General features: G+C 40.0%; 1 protein-coding gene across 21 annotated transcripts in view; it reads left to right on the top strand.

The window, feature by feature from the left end:
- Positions 1-15707, top strand: part of LOC125767427 (uncharacterized) — a 429126-nt gene that overhangs the window by 169663 nt on the left and 243756 nt on the right. For 8 of the 21 annotated variants that reach the window (XM_049434001.1, XM_049433997.1, XM_049434000.1 and 5 more), the window contains exon 1: positions 9305-10523. The exons of the other annotated variants lie outside the window; for them this stretch is intronic. The gene's annotated coding sequence lies outside the window, so the exon portion shown is untranslated. Of the gene's footprint in view, positions 1-9304; positions 10524-15707 lie in introns of those variants that run through there. 21 annotated transcript variants of the gene reach the window in all.

Raw genomic sequence — 15707 nt, 5'->3', positions numbered from 1 at the left:
TATCAGGTATGATTGGAAATGTAAATAGTAGTTAGCAACAATTCATGACATGCATATTTTACATTTCATACACGCTTGATTTTAATAGCTTCAATGTGCCAAATAAGATGGATGATCCAGTGAATCCCAACAGATCGATTATCTTTTTATAACATGTATTCTCTTTTATTTACAAACACATAAATTGCTCTTCGTTTTAAACGGTTAAAAATCAGTTCATAGTTTAAAAAACCTTATTGGGTACAGCATTTGTAACTATTTCGTCATATCTTCGGGAATAGGAAAAGAAAACAGGACTGAAACCATAACATCTGAAGCACGAGATGTGTAAACGAGCATGCGTGCATGCCAAAGGATCAGTTTAAAAGTTAAGCGAAATGAAACGGTACCATAAATTCATTTATAGCATCAATGGTGGGGCACGAGGAATGAAAACTTGAACAGAGCGGGTGTATGATGTTAAGCCATTATTTATGAAACATAATACCTGACGCACCCTTCCTCACCGATAGAATTCAAAAGGAAAGGGTACTTCTCTTTCCATTGTTCGGTGGTACGTACTCTGGTGTGGTTGATGTAATTGAGCAGGCTTATGAATCTAACGAAAACGGGTCGAAGGATGGGTCAGTTAAATCCTTTCCCTCAAAAGGTGTTACCGACTTGTTGTGCATACCAATGTGGTATAGCCCCGTACTCTTCCCAACGTGTACGCACAAGCCTAAATTTCCCTTCGCTTAATCCGCGCTAAGTCCCGTTGATACTGGCCGATAAATTACCGTACTTGTGAAGCATCGTTTCTTCCTTCCCTATCCTCTCATCGTAAATCTTAGGGGTCATTCAACTTTTACGTAACGCTGATAAGGGGAAGAACGCGGAGTTACTGCCAGCGTTACGATTTGTCATTAAGGGGGTTGGGGTGGGAGAGGTTCAACTCTGTGCTACGCTACATTAAATAGGATACATACAAAATTCTTGATTTGTAACGCATAAATGAAAAATTTCTAGCTTTCATATTGCACACAGTTTATCAGTTAATTATTAAGAATTATTACGGAAACACCCAGACAACAAACAATAAGCAATACTAAACTAATAATAAAATGTATAGCATTTTTAGCATTTAAAATATTTAAAAATTTCCTTTAGAGAAAGGTAAAATGTGACAAACAGAAGCCTAGTTCTGGTTTCTCGATAGTAGATGTACCAGTAAAGAGCAGCATGATGAAGATCAAATGTAGGGTAACCTCATCGTTACACCTGGAGGACACCAGGAAGATACGTCATCAAGAACATAATGAAGCTTCAATTTGTCATTTATATTGAGAAATGAAGAATACATGTGCTTTTTTCAGTTTTCCGTGTAATGTTCAGTTTGACTAATAGAGAATTTGGACTGAAGAGTGTACTGAAACCGCTGAGACGAGAAACAATTTTTGCGTTACGTAATAGTTGAATCAACCCTTAGCAATGGACCACTTATGAGCTGCATGGTTAGAAAAAGCCAGCCTCCAGAAGAATGGTACAATTATCTTTGGGACGTGTCCGGAAATGAACTCTAAAAGTGGAGTTCGGGCGTGTAGAGCGATGCTGGTAGCCGAAAGAAGGATCTAAAATTTGAAACACTTGCAGCCAATTTTGCCGTTAATGTTCATTTAAAAAGCCACCCCTTTTGCCGGGAGTCTATTGCGCTTCATTCAATAGAATGCTCAACTCTTCTACACCATACGCCTACTGCAGATTTCTTCAGCAGGAAACGCATGCCGGAAGTAAAGTTGTTAACGTTCCATCCTTTCCCAACCAAACCATCTTTTTATGCAGACAAATTCCTCCCTCTTTCTTTAGCGGTGTGTCAAAAGTTTTTCCGCTAAACTTTTTGAACAAATTTCATCTTTTCTTACGTTGTGTCAACTTCGTTTTCGTCCCAAAATTGCTCTTTTTTATTAGTCTGTGTCTATTGTTTCGTTTGCTTTTTACTCCGGTTGATACCTTTTGTCCCTATTGCATCATTGTGGTACAATTCTTTACGGGACTGATAGGTTGGTAATTTGGTAGGTTCACACTGTGTTTCCTTCCGATATGTCGGGTAGAGATGGTGCGCTAGCGTTAGAAAGAAAAGGTGGAAAATTTAACTTCTTCCGTAACACAGCACCGTTATACCGTTGAGCGCAAATCGGTTGGAAGATTGTACTTACACGAACAACGTATTTCACGTCTGTAAAGTTTGAAAGAATAAGCATTTTAAAGTCGGCAATTGTGACATTTGAAAGGAGAATGAACTGTTGGTTATGGATGCCGTTTAGTTTCTTTCGATAACTTTTTTTTTATTTTACTTTACTTCCCTTGCTAAATAACGATCAAACGAATCGAAATTCATCACAACTTTGTATAAATCTTGTTTATATTAATAATTTAGAGACAGTCTTTACACAAATTCATCAAAATACAGTAATACGAAAAACATAAAAAAGCACGTTTAATATTCTTTATGCCTTCTTTCACAACGCCTAGCGGAACGGTTCACATTGTGTCACAGTAACAAATTTTCAACTTCATTCACAAAACTTCATTTAGAAATCGTATTGAAGGTCTAATCAGTAAGACAGTAAGAAAAATCGGGGGTGTAAAACAAATCTTCAAGTCCTTTTACAATTCACGCACAGAAAAATATAAAAACTGTCACCGACCTTAGTTGACAGTTGTTTCAATCGCCAGGAAATGAAACGTTTCGTCCATTGACTTCGTCGTCGAGATGTAGCTGGAAATAAGCAGAGTTTTTTGTTTTATTTGTCCATCTTTTGTCGTCTGTACTTGCAATGAAGTTCAACCAACAGGAACATCAAGGCGAGGTGAGTCATCAGCCTCCTCTCAAATCGATAAAATACGTTACCAAGAAAGATCTGCCGGGGATATAGTTTTTTTTACAATGGTCTACATGTCTGTTACCTCCTCCAAACCATTCACGCCGATAAGTCGAGCCATAAAAAGCGTCCACTCTGCAGAAACTTCATCGTTTGGACCTTCTTGAATCCGCATATCTTTGACACTTGGGGAAAGAGGAAGATTGGTTAACAATGGCTAGAAACCAGGAACTTATTATTATCCCTTTGAATATCTTACTACTTGTGTAAGCAGCGGAAATGGGATGACTCAGACTTATCTGGGACGAGGCAGAGAATCCTAGTTGAAAATTCCGTTTTCGTACAGTACCAGGCCGGTAGGACCCTTCTTAAGAGTGTTCAAAAATGAAGTGTAGTTAATATTTAATTCTTCCCAAGTGCTCTTACCTCAGTGCCTCGATTTATCCACACGCCTTACACCTCTCTATGTCCCGATCGGAGGACGTTCGTTTCGAGTGGGCAATAACCTTCAGGCGCAATTTGAATGAGAGTGTCGTGCCTACACAACGATTTTTCTATCATTTAACGTAACGTAGAAAAATATTCCGATTGGATGTCAAGGTTAAGCGACAAACGATTCCTTGGATTGCTTGGAATGTTCCAAAAACAGGAGGAGCTCTTGCTCTTGACACTTATCACACCCCCAGTACTTAGGATGGCAAATTTGCTACCGCTCTTGAGATAATCACGTTTGTAAAAATCTCACAGCCGAGCGCAAATAGTTTTGCTATTCGGTGCTGTTTTGCGGGGATGGCTTCCTTATACCCGCGCACGTAAGATCAATTGGAATCCCAGCGGAATTCTTTCTGCTGGAAATGTGTTTATCTGCAGCGGGCGCACGCCATGCAAAAAAAGAGCAATGTGTTTTTGAACAATTTACTTCAAGATCTACTCCAGTTGAGAATCGTTTAGTTAACGATTAAGTACACACTCTTGGAAGGTGAAACGGTGTTTTTCGAATGTTCGGCAGGAGTGTTGATATTTTATTTTCTAATGGTTTCTCAGTTAAATAACAACGATGTCAGTGGGACGTTCTCCGCATGAATGAATCGAATGAATGAATCGAATGATAATACCGTGAAAAATATAATGGATTAAATGTTAATTAAATTCTATTTTTAGACAAAAAGGTCATAATGATCGTTAAGCTAAAACATGAAACTATTTTTTTAAAATACATGTTATGAATAATTTTAAAGAAAATTGATTATCGAATTGAGAATAAGATTATCGATTTCCCGCAGAAAGGAAGTAAATGTAAATGATTTGTTACTTTTTTTACGGATATATTAAATGTGTATAAACGCGTTTATACGACCTAATTGTTACTGTTTTTACGTACAGGTTTTGTCCTTCTTCCTTTCACACTAAAGTTCCCGACCGCTACACCAATTATCTCCATTTGAATCCACTTCACTTATGTTTGCTAGGGTAGCACAGCATAAATCATACCACGCAATAAGTCAGGACGGTACAAAGAACAGGCACCTGGTACTACTGGTGAAAACGATAAACAATAGTGAAACACTCACACTTTCGTATCGTGCTATGCCGTCTAACTTCAGCATCAACAAGACGTACTACAAGTTCCACGGAATGTTGCACGTTTCCTGTGTTGGTTCGCCGTTGCTCAAGTACTTCTGTTAGATCTGGTACGGATGAAAAGAATAATAATAACAATACCACTCACTTGTGGTAGACTGCCGCCATGAACACACAAATGAGACAAACAAAGAACAAATTGTGTCGCGCGAGCTCGTCTGTTCGCTTGCATTAGCCTGTTTTTCCCGGTCCTGGTGCTGGCAGGTTTCTAATGCAGTGCGTTCTAGTAGAGTAGAAATTTATTACGCCAAATCAACGCTTGGCAGTTTTTTGCTGGTTAGGTGTTATGTCGAGAAACGTGACGCCAAATGAATGGTCGATGGTGATGGAGGCGCCCGGTAGTTTTGCGGAAGGAACATAGGTTGTAGAAAGAAAAATGTACGTTATTTTTGTGTCGATAGTTTTGTTATTTTTAGTGTTGGCACTTAACAGTGAATGTGTGATAATTAGCAGCAGTTATAAATGTTTCGCAAAACCTAAGCAAGATCCATTTGTACTCTAGACAACATTTCAATATTGGATTATATAAACAGAGATGTTTTTGCGCTGTATATAAAGGAAGCCGTAAAAATATGTTTCTTAAACAAGTACGTTTTATTTGTCTCCCTTCTTGTTTTCTATTATGACCTACTGCATGTTAAAGCGTCCTTTTTATTTCATCCATTATAAATTGCGTCACGTATCAACATCAGTAAAAATGCAAACTGCAATATGATATCCTTAAAGATAGCTGAAGCTATTTTTACTCACATGGTTTTATATGCCACACATTTGTTCATGAGTGTTTGTATGAAAGCAGATCCACAGCTAACCACCATGCTGTCCTGTCTCGAGCTGTCCACCACAAGCAAGATGAAAGGAAAATCAATAATTTTAAATTTATAACAACCAATCAAGCGTTCCGTGTTCTGTTCGTTGTCTCTCACTCGCCTGTTGGTAGTAGTTTTTATTTAGCTTCTTTTTTACCAAACGAGAGGAAAATTCTCCAGAGCGGATCGATATATTGCCTGACTGGGAGAATGTCTTTTGCCTGAATGCAGTTTTATCTCTACGTATACGTGTAGGTTGTGAAACGGAACAAACCGACCATGCAGAATGTGCATTCACGTCGAAGTAAAATCGGTACAAAATAAATGGGTTATCTGTTCAGGCACGACGACTGACTGTGTTTATTATCTCGTCCAGCAACGCGCTAAAGCATGCTCGACCGAAACGGGCGCTCGTTCGATGTCATCGAACCATGGCTTGGCTGGTGCTTGTAAGCCACAGGAAAAACCTCCTTACACTTTGCTTCTGAGCAAACACTGTAGGTGAGGAGAAACAGACCGGGCAAGGTAAAGATTGAATTGACAGTCCTGTCACTTTCACACCCGGCATCGTTCCATGAGGTGCAACGTTTGGTGTAGCACAATACGGTTGCAATCGTATGTAATGTCTTCCTTTTGGCTCCCTAGCCGACAACACATGCACATTCAAATGAGGCCAACTCGTACTACGGATGCCAATTGTGAACATGCAGCTCTAAGTAGGTGCTCCCGCTGTTGTAAATCGAATTCAGTTTTCATTTGTGGGAGAAACAGATTAAGAATCTACAGGAAAGAGAGTAAGAGAGTAAAGGACATGTTTTATTCATTTCTAACAAAGCAATTTCACAAAGTGAAACTGTTCCGTGTGATGATGTGGGTAATGTAAGTTGCTAGCTTCCGTAAAAGCTCGATCGAAATATCGCTTAATCAAACTGTAGCGCTGATATGTACGAACAGAGTGCACGCCGGATGGAAGGAATATCGAAGACGCTGCAGCCTTCGTGTTGGAATGTTTATGAGAAAATAATCTTGTTCCATTCGATGAGTATGTTCCAGTAAATGAAACGATTGAAAGGCACTTAATTGATACCTTTCCTTGGAAAAAATGACAAAGAATTCAACTTGTCGTTTTGGTTGATTGCACATTAGGTATGGTGCATGATGGAAACGCAATAGAAATAATTATCTGTTTTTAATCACGAACAGCGCGCCGAGTTGCGCTTAGAGTTTAAAAAGTTTATTAATAGTTTACCAAGTAGTCATAATTCCAGGTTTGCCAAGAAGTTCACAATGACAATATTGAAACAATGAACATAACTTCTCCATAATGCAATTTTTGTGTGTGTTGTTTGTGATGCTTCTTTTCACACACATAACCTAAAATATTTTAGTTGTTAAAATGTTATATCTATTTAATATTTTAATTTTTAAATTTTAATTTTTGAAACTATTCAAAATAATATTTATGTAACTACATTCAAAACAATAGCATAACAAACAGTCGTGCTATTATCTTATAATTATCTTTAATAAGCCGACAATAATCAGGCTTTCAATGCAATTATACATATTTCTACGGTTCTACTTCAGACAAAAAAATCCTTTCGTTTAATAAAATTTCTGCAAAAAAAACCTTTTGCATGCATTGGCTATTGTGCAGCGCATGCATATTTAATTATATCGCACCTTCTTTTCTTCTTCAGTCGCCCAGTGTATCGTTGCCCAGTCAAAATAAAAAGGATGCTGCGTTCGTGCGATGGCACGCTGCTGCACAATTCCTATTTTAATTAGCGCTCAAAATGGAAAAGCACAACCAAACGGATAGAGCAAATTGAAAAGGCTACCATCCACTTTCACTCAGTGTGCGAGGAGCTGCCTGCAGTCCGTTAGAAGACGGTAGGAGTTGGGATCGCTTTCGGGAATTCCGGACGCAGCGTCTTCCCACAGTGCAGCGTGTTTAGCATATTTGTATGAATATTTAAAGCGATTTTGTGCCCCAAGGGACCTTCACTCTGCCTTCGAGGCCAGCTTGGGATGAGATTTTGCGGAAGAGTGGGCCAAAGCTTCTAGGAAAAGTGCAACCACAAAAACCCGTAGAACATGGCCTCGGGGCGAATCGAGTCAGCGGTTCGAGATTTCTGCTCTGCTTCTGGTTTTACTTTTGACACTCCAAGCACACTGGCAGTTCGACTTTTGGCCTTTTGTTATTCTAACTTTGCATGCTTTGCTTCAGCCCTTCGCCCGTCTCTGGCTTGTTTGTTGTCTTTGGTATTATTTTCCTGTTGGCGATGGAAATATCGCAGCCCCAAGACATACGCGCAACGGGATGCGATCGTTTTTGTTCCGAAAGTTAAGCCCTGTTTGGAAGTTGGTGTTGCAGCATCTTTGGATTACTTGAATTTGGATGCAGTTTGCAGTTTTGTTGTGGTGAGGAAATCGAATTGCGCCTTTTGTTGCGTGAAAGATGGTAGATTAGCATGTCCGTCAACTTTTCGATTGGAATCTGAGGGAAAATTATATCAAACTATGCAAATACCACTTGTTTTGAAAGTAAGTTTATGTGGCTGTTTGATAGAAAACGGAACATAACTAAAATGTGCCCAGAGGATTTGAAACCCCCCGATATAAGGCTTCCGTTTTCGAAGCCATACCAGTGTGATAGCAATTTTCCAACAAATAAATTAATTGCATGAATTCACACGACACCACAAACAAGTGTTGGACCACCCGTATACACACAATTGGAAGCAACCAGACCGAAAAACAAACCACACTGCTGGACACTACATCTCCTTCGCGATCGATATTTATCGGTAGTATCATGAAGAGGACGAGGCTTCCGATAATAATCTAACACGGCGTGCTTCGCGCTGGCCATTTTCTAAAATAACAAACCTCAAACCTCAAACTGTGTTACGACGCAGGGTATTAAATAGCGCACAACTACATGACTCGATTTGGGTGTTTTTATTGTCCCATAATGGCTTCCCTGGGCTAATTTCCCTTTTTGACACCGAACCAATGGAACGTGCCTGGAAGTATGCGCCAAACATTTGCTTGGAAGCTCGATCGATTTGACCGCAATCGGGAACGATTGTTTAAATTAAATGGATTTCATCCCGGAATGGAATGTAGTTGGTGTGAAAATATTCTGCTGTGAGAGTATTTTATGTTGCTTATAAAAAAAGCTTAATCATCTACAGGCAGTTTGCACTCAACGTAAGCTAGCTTATGTTGCAAACCCTTTACGAAAAGCACTGTAAAAAATTATCATATTGCACGCTTAGCCTGATGTAGGTAAATTGTTTCCCAGGGCTGGAAATAAATGTTCTACCCCTAAGCAATAGACAAACAGCTGTGTTTGAAAAGGCTACATATTAGCATATTTATGTACAATGTATGTAATCGATCCCCGGTTGATGATGATTTTGGGCCAACCGTACTTTGCCCCTAATGAGATGTTAATTATGAGAAGCAATCGATTACATTCTCATTAGAAAAGGGTTTTCTTTTTGGCGAAGGTGAACAAGGGAGTATGTTTATGTGGGTGGTTTTGAAGAAACAACAGTCCTCTGTGAATTTTCCAGGTCATTTGACATACGCTGAAATATAGCAAAAGTCACTTGTATATTTTGTGTTTACGGGAAACATAAACATAACGTTAACACTTTAATAATGGAATATTACCATGAATGTTGCAGACGGTGTACTCAGACGGTACAGATTAAAGTAGCGTGCCAACGTTTAATGTTGTGAAAATTGTTGATGCAAACCTAGTGACGCATGGAGAGTTAATAATAGTTTTAAAAAAGTAAATAACATAATAGTATTGTTTGCTATTTTTAAATAAGTTTGAAATCGAACAAATTAATATTTTTCTTATTATGATTTGGATATCTTTTACGGAAACGTTTCGAAACGTGGTTGATTTGTGCATGAAAGATCTCTACGCTCGTAAAGATCGAGCGTTCACATCCGCCTTTGTTTAAAATTTTTGGCGTTGTGAAATTTTTCTGCTCTATCTCGTTGCGTGTATCGGTTTTCTGTCTGGCAATGTATCCTGCTGAGGATGCGAAGTACTATCCAGTGCGTTGGTGAGCAACGATGCTCTAATACTATCCTCTCGTAAATTGCGTTGAATATATCCTTCTCTCTCTATCGTGCGGTGTGATGTTTGCATAAGGGTTAGCTTACTCATGCATATGTACGCTCGGCTATCGAATGTAAAAACCGGTTTACTGTCCTGTCCTATCTCCTCTCTCCTGATAATTAGTATCGTAGTGTTAGTTCGGCGGCAACCGGTTGCTGCTAAATCTTCTTTACACGTCGATCGCATCTCAAATAGAACAAGCGATAGTGTATCAGACCACCTGGTTCGATCGTGACGCATAAGTGCTGCTTTCAATTATCGATAAACGCGTTCGACGTGGCCGTTTGCCTGTTGGTGATAAGAAGTGGTTTTAAGATGATCAATCTCAAGCGTTTAGGAAAGCTTTGTGAAAAGATCGCCGTGATCTTTAGTGATTTTCGTTGGTACACCAAATCTCGCGAACCATTTTGCGATGGCGTCATGTTAGGTGATGGCATAGTGGGATAACTTCCGGCCATGGGGGAAACTTATCAGCGAGTGTTAGATATTACACGTTTCCTCCCGATGTTTCTAAAGGACTGATAATGTCCATGTGTAAAAACTTACAGCAGGATGGAGAAAAATAAAACAAGTGTTTTTTTTTTTATTCCGCGTAATTGGCAAAGTGCGTTTGAAGCAATATCATGAAGAAAGTTGGCCCCGATAGCGGTTGATGAATTTGACACATAGTGCAGGAACGATGGCAGTGCCCGAATGTTATCTGTGTTGGTAACCACGTTATAGATGAAAGATTAAAATCTCCTAACAAAATAATCATATCATTTAATCCGGGAACCGGTTCTTAGTGAGTGTAATTCTTTCGTAATTCGTATCGGTGTCGTATCGTGCGTAAGTGGTAGTGTATTTGGAGCGTAGCCCGAGTGCGTTACATTCTGCTAGTGTATTTAGTGCGCAATCAGAGTGCGTGGCATTGTGGTAGTGTATTCAGTGCGTAAGGTTCTGGTATTGTGTGTAGTGCGTAAACCGAGTGCGTTATATTCTGGTAGTGAAGCGTGAGACCGTGGTGTGCGTTCCTAGCGTTAGGCTTTGAGGGCTTGGCTTGAGCGGTAGCAGGCAGCGTGAATCTAGGTGAGTTGCGCCTGTTGTTGTAAATCGGTGAAGGAACTTGCGTCTGCGAATTCTGGCTTCGCATCATCCGATGATACATCTGGTGTTCTGTAACATTCTTCACATTGATATTTCGCCTTGCTATTGCTCTAATGCAGAATTTAACGCTGATTTTTTTAAGGGACCACATAGATCTGCGTGCACCAACTCTAGAATACATTTTGATTTAATTTGCTGTAATAACTCGCTACAATGGAATCATGCTAGTAAACTAAACAAATGGGTTATTGCTTTAAGATATAAATTTCTTCGTTTCGGTAGGCAAAGAAATTATTTGCACCCTTTCCACAAAAGTACGAAACAATATTTCACTTTTTATGTTTTTTTTTCGCCTGCTAAATTTGTCGCTCCTAGCTGTACTGTGTAGTCACCCAATAAAATCAACTAAGCGTAACGTATTGCATTCCACTAACGAAATGTAAAACAAAAAAACAAAATCAATCTACACAATAAACAATTAGGAGCATTATGTCGAATGTATTTTTCGTCTCCTCCAAACCAATCATCCTTCCCGAGGAATCACGCTTCTCGCCATTAGCTGCTTGATTGTCTATACAGACAAGAGCCTTCTGCCGCTAAACGATGCAATTTAGTTCTCCACACCACAGCGTTTTCACCATGAAAATGATCCGCAGGAAGCCAAAGACAGCATAGACACACATACGCGCAATCTTCTTGCCTCCCGAAAGTCCTTATTTTGGATACCCCGAATGGATGCTATAGCACTGTAAAGACAGTAGGTGAAAGAAAATAGATTGTCTTCTATATCCTGCTGTTCTCGAACGGGACATTTTTTCATTCTTTTGGGTAGCCACCGCGGTGGGAGAATGTTCTGTTGCGAAGCAAGGAAAAGATCCTTCCCTTCCTGTATCTTTTGCGGAAAGTGCAATTTCTCACTTTCGTTACGCTTTCCCGTACGAGATAAGTCCGCTTCCCGAACATGTTTCACCGCGCTCTGCCCCAGAGTCGGGCAGAGAGAATAAAATGAATATGTTTTCAATATTGATACCGAAATTTATTGCACAATGATGGGTCCTTCCGATAGTGTGGTGCTGTACTGGTTCGAAGCAAGAGGAAGCTTATTGAAGAAGCCATCCGGCGTACCCTGTTTTTCACCAAGACGTTTGAACGATCGGAAATACGCTTCTGTTAACCTCAAAAGCTAATACTTCGCCGTCTCTTTTTCTTCCGTGCATTGTTTCCTGGGCGCTGAAACTGTTCGTATTGCCTTTGGTGGTTTTTCTGTTGTCACCTAACACAGGCTGCCGACACGCGGTGTCATCCGCTTCCTGTCACGAACAGATCCGAGCATGTGTGCAGCGTACGAGTATGTTTGAAGACGGAAGGACGAAAAGAAATCCTTACCAATCACCACCACCGTTGCCGGCTAAGGAAAGGCATGCCAGTAAATCGATATGCGTCACATTGTTTTCCGCCCAGCACCTCCAAGAGTTGAACAGGATGGTGGTGAGATTTGCAGCCGTCCTTTCACTGTGCAACACCACGATACGAGATGATGCAGATTTTCGGCATTAGCGTGACGATGGCCGAACGAACGGAATGAAGGCGTTACGGGCACAATCTAGAAACATATTGTGAGTGAAAATGGTAAGGATAAAGGCAACAAGCCGTTGACTTGTTCGTTTGAACTCAGGGTAGTATAGCCTGTGCTTTAACGAAGCTTTAAAAGCTTTAACGAACCATTTCACATCAGTTCGATCGGAAAGCACCCATTTCCGGTGCAGTGTGGATCCAACAGAAACACTGTAAAAGGCTAACAATGTGATCTAAAACAGTAAATCTTAGGCGTTCTTTCATTGATTGAAAAAAATCCATTCAAAAACGAACTTGGTGTTATGATGGAAAAATGGCGCATGAAACAATATTTAACAACGTCAAATTAGCTCCTTTAATTGTTAAATGAATCGTCTTTTCCAACATCTTGTTTCACTAGTTTTGTCGTGATCATGATGAAATAATAATCGTGTTTGGGTTGTAGTTCCCTGCTTGTCGTTGTATTATTTTAGGTATTTGTAATTAAGTCTTTTACTGTTTTAAAAGTTGCTAATAGGCGTTACGAAACTACTATAAATCTTTTTTTCTATTCTATTTTTTTTCTATTTTCTACTCTTGCTATGATTTGCGGATTTATTGTACACATTATGTGGAAATGAAAAGAAAAAAACAGTAACAGTTTTGTGAATATGGAACACATTAGACAAACGGCCTTCTAAATACATGCATCAAGCACCGTACTTATCTTCCTCGAATTAATTGTTACGATACGTATAAGCATAAGGAAACCAACATAACCTCAAAACGTCACCTAAACGATGGAAAGGTTCTGGTGGTAATTTGGATAATGCAAATTTGTTCTAATTGTTTGCCATTTGCGCCAAAGCAAGGCTCTACTGCTGAAGGAGAAGGAGGGTAAGGTGAACGTGGTTTCTGTCATACGCAACTGTCCACAAACATGGAACACCATACAGGCAAAACGGTATTCCTGAAGGACCCCTAAGAGGAAAGGGAACCATCAGTTAACACACGTTACGCTAAATGGGCTTCTGGATCCGGCGACAAGCCAGCAATTCTGGCTTTGCTTTGCACGGATGTGTGTGTGTGTAGTTTTAATGGTATTTATTTCGTACCAGTATTTGAGTATAAAGATACGCCACCAAAACCCAGAGCACAAGGTGCGAGAAAGTATGCTTATCGTGTCATTATCCACCACTTGAAGCAATTAAACGAGTCTAATTTACGATTATAATTGAATCATATTTAATCCACTTACGCTGATGGCGGGGTTAGATGAAATAGCTGCGAGGAAAGTTCTTCAAGCCACTAACCCAGACGGCCATCAACATTGCACGTCCGTTCGCTAATGGTTCTAACGTTAGATATGGGAAAACCGCATAACACAGCATTTGCCAAAAACCTGACTTTTCGTACGCCTTAAAAAAAGGTCCATAAAAAAGCTATAGTCACAAAGGGATATGGAATGGAATTCATCCACAGTTCCCCACAGAGTCGGCCGATAGTGGGACCACTTTACCATTTCTGAGGCTAGCCATTGCATCTTTTCAAAGCATAGCAACCAATCCTACTTCAGGTCGGGAAAGAGTCTATTTGGCAGTATCCCGTTCTAAATACGTATCCCGTACTGTAAATCGGTTGTGAACTTCCCAAACGGACTTTGCCGTTGAGTGCCCTGTAAGCTGAAGGCAGCATATGCAAACGGCAGACTTACTGCCGTGCACCCGTTTGTCTGGGTGTTGTTTTCATTCATAAACAAAATCTACCCCAAAAATGGAAGATCTCTCGGTTGGATGACCTCCATCGCGCCCATCCACCATATCTAACGCTATGGGGAGTCACCCTGTACAGGTACCATGAATCAGGATCAAGCGCACATCAGAACGAACGATGTAGTGTGTTGTACGGTGGACCGAATGCAGGCATTTGTGTTCGCAGTGGACGTTAGACTTTACATGAAAACACCGGACCACTAGAACGATCCGTAAATATCCAAATGGCATCCTTTCGGGCAATTCCATACACGCACACACGCATAAATGGCGTACCTCATAGATCTGTGGATTGAATATCCCGTAGAAGCTGCGTACGGTGTGGTTACGGCTTACAATTATGTGATTCGTTACGGATATCTAAAATGCGATATAAATCGGCCAGGACGTGTTTGCATTGCTGCATTTCAGCGCAGGAGATGTATATCTGCTTTTTTCTCCCGTTCATTTCATGCTTTATAAAGTTCTTTCGTTAACCTAAGAGTAGGTAATATACGGTAGTCTAACCTTTTTGAACGGTGGAAACTCATTTGCATTAAAGTCGAATATATAAATTTTAATGGCAATGGTAACGCGAGCAGCTGGTTCAACAAACCTTTTTTTTAATGACACAGTTTCAATGTTAACTTAATTTCATGGCAAAAATGAAACACAAACCTGTAATTAACACGGTAATCGCGTTGATCATTTCAAGCAGAAGGATTTCATCATGCAAATTAAGCATGTCCAAAATCTTTTCTTTACCGAAAGCAGTTAATGCTTTTTGCTGCCACTAAGTATCTGTTTAAGTTTGAATAAGCGTGACCAATGTTAAATCTATTTTCAACCCTAGATAGCCTTCATTGTTATGGATATTTGGATATTTTTCTAAAGTACGCGATAAAATAAAGTTGATTCTATACATTTCTAGTAACTGCATGGACAAACAACAAACCCGTAACATAGATGTGATGTGTAAACATCTGCGATGATGCTTCACTACACATGAAGCTTTCTCTTAAGGACAAGTTTCTTAAAGCAATATTTACTCCTAAAGGAGCCCAATTACAGCATCAGTTGGCTTTCGCAAGGATGAATTGAGTTAAAGCACACCCGAAGGTGTTTTTGTACCGTTTAGAGGTTTCGACAGAGCAAAACCACTACCCCCTCTAGGTTTAGATGGAAACGATTCCATGGGCACAATCTTAACGAAGGGGTGTTTCGGGCAAAGACTTTCGCAACAACTTTTACAGCAAAGTTTGCCTTTGGCATAAGGCCTTGGTACTGTACGTTAGTCCTGTGCTGTCCAGTGTGATGTGAAATTTTAAAAGTGGGTGACAAGAGCAGTGTAACCTTGTACAGGACGTATGCCTTTACATTGATGTTTAAAAGCTTGGGGAAAAGTCTGAGAAAGACGAGAATGAACTGGAAACCACTTCCTCTAGAGTGCGATATAACGTTTTATAACACCTTTCAACATGGGTACGACATCAAACATTGTGTAGTGTCCGATCATCAGTGTGCATCGACGACATTCGATCTGTGTCCCTTGAGGCATTTTCCGGGTGTACCTTAATTAATAAAGTTTTCGATAGTGGTCAGAAGAAAGTGTTTTTTTGAGCACCACTGCTTTGGTCAGTAAGGTCACTAACGGTCGTTGGGTAAACTTCACACTCGGCAATTGCGGTTTGCCAAAGTTCACGAGGGTTAGAAAAGGCGAAAAGTAGGAATCTTTCCCGCTTGGGATTACTTAGAGTAATAGTAGTAAACTATTCATCATAGAAACGGAAGAAAATATTTCATTTCATAAATTTTCCTACAGATTCAGGATACAGGCAGAACCGAATTGGAGCGTTTAGAG

This window comes from Anopheles funestus, chromosome 3RL, assembly GCF_943734845.2.
Source record: "Anopheles funestus chromosome 3RL, idAnoFuneDA-416_04, whole genome shotgun sequence".
Taxonomy (NCBI): Eukaryota; Metazoa; Arthropoda; class Insecta; order Diptera; family Culicidae; genus Anopheles; species Anopheles funestus.
This window is presented reverse-complemented; position numbering and strand designations above follow the sequence as displayed.